Here is a 5,633-nt window from a genome sequence, read left to right on the forward strand (position 1 = left end):
AAGTAAACAAGGACAATATGACTAAGAGAACACTGGCACCACAAAACAGCCCACCTCTCTCCTCTAGGGGGCCTTACACAGTGTGCTGCCTTTATAACTACAGCTTCTCCCTCTCGATGATTATTAGCATTTTTAAAATTTAAGTATTTTAATACGTTATGTAGTTGAGTGGTTCCAAAATGTGACAAGGCAATGGGTTGGTTTTCCATTTGTTGACCCTCACTTTTACTTTCTATTCCTCTTTCCTCTGCTTTGTGCCCCATGTAGTGGACCTATGGGTGCTGCATCAACCAGCAATCTTGCCCTCACGCTTCTGGTTGGCTTGGCTGGTGGTAGAATAACCAGATCACAGGGAGGGAGAACTACCATATGTGCACGTGTGCCCTCAGATGTGCCTCTGGCAGGTCCCCAAGAGTGAGTGAGACTCCAGTCACACTCCTGTCTGGGGCCCTTCCACACAGCTGCTCTGTTGCCCGTTTCAGGGAGGTCTGCTGCCCCCCTTGACCACTGAGGTCTAGAGATGAACAAGGTCCATTCTTACTCTACTCTGGCACTGCAGGTACCTTGTAGCTTCCTTATACACTGTCCACGTCTTTATACCTAGTTCCTTTAGGAGACATTCCTTGAAATGACTCAGTCTGAACATGCCATCTACTTCCTGCTGAGACCCTTATTCATATGGCAAATGGAAAATGCCATTAGCAGTGGCATTAGTTTGCTAGGGCTGGAACAACAAAGTACCACAAACTGGGTGGCTTAAACAACAGATATTTATCATCTCACAGTTCTGGTGGGTAGAAGCCTGAAACAAAGGTGTGGGCAGGGTTGATTCCTTTGGAGGGCTGTGAGGGAGAAGCTGGTCCATTCCTCTCACCTAGCTGCCAGTCGTTTTCCCCCACCCCTCCCACCTCTGCCTTCGTGTTCACGTGGTGTTCTTCCTGTGTGCATGTCCATCTCCAAAATTCCCTTTATCAGAACAGCAGTAGTCTTGGGGTGTAGGCGCCCCCTATTCCAGCATGACCTCATCTTAACAAATGACGCTGCTAAATAAGGTCACATTCTCAGGTGCTGGGGGTTAGGACTTCAACATATTAATTTTGGAGGACACAATTCAACCCATAACAACTGTTAAATGTGCTAAAATATATTCTACAGTATCAAAAAAAAAAAAAAGCTTCTCCTGACCTCCATCTATTGTCTATTCTCTCCTCCCTATTCTTTAGGAATGAATTGTTTGCATTTGCTGTATCTTTGTATTTTCACCACCCTCCTCCCACCCCCACCTCACCACCCCCATCCTGGCAGCAGCAATTCGGATTGCTCACAGTCAAACTTTTGTTGTTAGATCCAACGGACTCTTTTTGGTTCTCACTGTATCTCACAAACTTGACACCAGTGGCTACTTCCTCCTTCTAGAAACATTTTCTGTCCTTAGTTTTTGACACCCTCTCTGAGTTTTCCTTGTGCCCAGTTTCCTCAGCCAGTACCTCTCCTGCAGACCATTCCTAAAATGGTCCTCAAGATTCTCTCTTGTCTTGTCCTCTCCTTTCTGACTCTACATCCTATCTACTCTATTCCAACCACTGTCCTCATTTTAGTTACTATTCACATGACAACTGCTCCCACAAAATCTCCAGCACAGATCTCCATTTGGAGATCAGACCTATATGTACAACTGCCTTCTAGACAGGTCTCTACAGTCTGATGAGACTAAACTCATTTCCCAAGCTAAAATCATAACCCTCTATGCCAGGGGTGTCCAACCTTTTGGTTGGACCACCAAAAGGGAAAAAGGGCCACACGGGAAGAAGAAGAGTTGTCTTTGGCTGCACATTAAATACATTGTAACATGTAATCACAAGAAAATCTTGTAATGTTTTAAGTAAATTTACAATTCTGTGTTGGACTGCATTCATAGCCGTCCTGGGGCGCACACAGCCTGTGGGCCACAGGTTGGACACCCCTGCTTTACGCTACTCCTCCAAAAGTGCTATTCCTCCCGTGTCACCTGTTTTATTTAACACATGTAACATTTTTATGTGCCAGACACTATTCTGAGTAGGCCACTATTAACTCATGTAATCTGCATAACAACTCTATGATGTAAATACTTTGTTATCTTCATTATAGATGAGAAGTGAGGCACAGAAATGTTAAGTAACTTTTCTAAGACTACACAGTAGGAGTGGTAAAGCAAGGAATCAAACCCAAGTAGCCCTACTCTGGAGTTTGTGCTCTCAACCTTTATTATATGTTGCCTTAGTGAAAGGCACCACTACCCACTCCATTTGTTCAAGCCCAGAAATATGAGTAGCATCTTGATTCTTCTCTCTTTCTCTCACTCACTTCAATTCCCAGTCCCCTTGTCCCATCACTTACCCAGTCCTGCCTATTGTATCTTCTAAATAAAACTATTGTCCCTCTTCTCTTTATCTCCAATGACACTGTCCATTCCTTCAGCAACTAGATATACGATCATGTCATTTACTTGCTTAAAACCTTTCAATAATTCTCCATTGTTTTCATGACGGAGTATAGACTCTTAGAATGGTTTACAAGGCCCCCTTTGATCTGCGTCCTGCTTTTCTGGCCCTCTCCTCTGCTCTTCTTCACATTCCCCATCTACTGAACTATGATCAGTTTCTCAGACATACCCTGAGTCTTTGCCCATACGCATCATTCAATTTTTCTTTCCCACTATTTTTGGGGCAACTCCAGCTGACGTGTCAGTAAATATCATTTCCTCTACATAGCCTTCTCTAGTTCTCCAACCCTGGATTCTTCCTCCAACCATGTGCTCCCACGTTGATCCACTGAGCACCCCGACAGGGCAGTCATGACACTACATTAGAATCGTGTGCTCAGTTGTCTGTATTTCCCTCTAGATTGTAAACTCCATAGATCAAGGGATGTAGTTTTCTGGTTCCTCATCTTATCTCAAGTGAGTAGACAAGTATATGGGACAGAATAGTTGTTCAGTAATGTTTGTTTAAAGAACGAAGAGCCAATTAACTAATTTACAATGAGAAATCACTGTCATGGGAGCTGGAATGCTCTTAGTCCATAATGACCAGTACACTCTTTCTGTATAGGTAGGCCAGCATGAGAAAACAAGGCTTTTTTTGGTGACAGAATCAGAACTAAAGAACACTTACAGAATCCAGTGATGAGTGGCAACAGGCTAGGGCAGCATCATATAACTATCTCAGATTGCAACGATCTCACCAATGGGGCCGGTATTATCAGTCTGTTGGCCATGGACCCCTCTCTCCTAGACTTTGCTAGGAGGAGTCCAGACATCATTTCCCCTGCTCGGCCTCGTAAGATTGATAAGTTCTTTCCTTAAATAGGCTACTCTGGTACAGTCATTATTTGAAGATCTGAGAGCTATTCTGTTTTAAGTGACTAAGGTGCCTATAGATAGAGTTAGGCTCTTCCAGAACCAACTTCCTCTCAATTGCAAGTTCTGGGGGAAACCTCCCTGTAATCTTCTATGAAATGGCAGACCATCTTAAAGGGGCAACGGATCATCTTCCACTGGATAATCAAGAATAGATTTTATGGAGATGGTTGCATCTGATTCTGATAGGGAAGATGGGTTGTATTCTAGGATATTAGGGAGAAATTAAAAAATTCCAACTAGAGCCCAAAGAGTAGGAGAAGCAGAGTCTGGAATTTATCTAGAGGTAACAGGGAGCCAGTGAAAGTTTTTGAGCTGGGAAGTGATATCTAAAGAACTGTTTCAGGCAGATTAGCCTGCAGACAGGCGGGACAGAGGTAGGAAGAAGAAGAAAAGGCCCAGAGAGGTAGACAGGAATTAGGAGATGATTCTTTTCAAAAGAAAATAGTTGAGCAGGGTAATAGGTAAGAAGCCTGTTTCTCTAGCTTGTCACTATAATAGTATAATATTATATCCAAACACATAAATACAATATGGAAATGTAATGACCAGCAATTAAAAGCAAGACAAATGAAAACAACTTCATTTCTGAATAGATATTTCCCTAATGCAGGCCAGTGGTGGGTGAGTTTGAACTGCTGCGTCAGGGACTGCTGCATTAAGGTAATGCTGTATGGTTCATTTTCTGAATGGTTCATATTCTTCGATCACCAGATCAGTCCATGGCTTAGATCGGGTCTCAGTGAGCTCTAAGAACTGTCCCCGTTCAACCGGTTGGGTTATAATAGTCTGAGGTACCATTCAAGCAGTCAGGGCACGAACTGGAAACCTTTTTGATCTAAATAACTTCTGTGGTTGTACAGCCACCCTAGACCCTGTAGGGTTATCTGCCTAACATTTCATTTGTAACCGTACGGGATTGTGGAGGTGAGATGAAGGTATGACGAATTCTGGAAGGAGGTGCTGGCTGGTAGACTACCTATATCAAACCCACTTATATTTCAAAGTCTTTTTCCTGTAGCTGTTCTCCGGCGATCAAGTTGTGGAAGGAAGGGAGAGTGAGGTGGTTGCATATGGGCACTACTATTGTTATGTTGGAAAATACTTTTTGATGAACAGTCATTTCCTTCCACTGCCAGAGGGTGTTGATAATGAGCAAATTACCTTTTACTCCCTCTGGTGTGGATGTGAAATTGGCTGTTAATAGAGTTGCTAATGCTACCGGGTTAGCATGTGATTGTTCTATTTTAAGCCAATTTAAGTTGTATTTGGGGAGTAGCCAATCAGACATCTCTCTAAGAATATGGGCCCAACTGCAACATTTAATATCCAGAAAGCTGCCTCACCCACAGATGTGGCTGCGAGCAGAAAGTGCTGAACATGCTTTCGTTAACATGAAATGCTTTAATCCAATGTCCATTTCCTTTGTAAGTACAAGAATGGTCTCATTAGGAAAATACTAAACGTTTCCATCACAGGATAGGACCCATTTCAAACCCCAATAATATAGAATGCTACCAGCCAGTGAGGTACTGGGTTTAGTCTAACAATGGGTTAATATTGGTCATTTCATTACTACTTGTTATGCAGTGAAAGCTTATGAGAAAATGAAATATTCAGAAATTAGTTGAAAGGAGCAAAAGAGGTGAGAGATTTTACTGAGTTATATGCTCGGTTGGGCTAATTAAAGGTACAGATGCATTAGTAGGTTATGGGAACATCTTTGATTTCTAAAGATGCTTGCCCAGGAGGGGGATGGTGTATTCTAATCATTTCTGGCATTGTGAGTCCCCCCAGGGAAGGGAGCACAGCTTTTCTCTCGCCTTTTTCCTAGCCCTCACCGACAGCACCTATTGCCTGCCACCTGGCTCCTGGTGGCTAAATTGAACGCATTGCTTGGGAAAGTTTCTTGATTAAACAGGCTATTCTTGAACAAAGCACTGTTGGTTTGTGATTTTCATGTTTTATTGGCTTTTCGTGTTTTAAGTGTAAAGCTCATTAACTACATGCAGAGAAGGAAACAGGTATGAGGGATGGAAAATAAAGCTCCACTGAGGTGACACAGAAAGGTACAGTGTGTGCCGTTCTGGTTTGGATTAACTGGGCTTGGCACTATTATGGCTCCTGTCACCTGACCAGTTTACTGAGCTGAAGGAATTGTGGGAATAGGAAGTGCTGGTGCCCAACAATACCCGAACCTCTCCTCCCCCACCCCCCTAGAAGCCTCTCAAGG

Source organism: Sturnira hondurensis, unplaced genomic scaffold, assembly GCF_014824575.4.
Source record: "Sturnira hondurensis isolate 20B ecotype Veracruz unplaced genomic scaffold, ASM1482457v3 Scaffold0014745, whole genome shotgun sequence".
NCBI lineage: Eukaryota > Metazoa > Chordata > Mammalia > Chiroptera > Phyllostomidae > Sturnira > Sturnira hondurensis.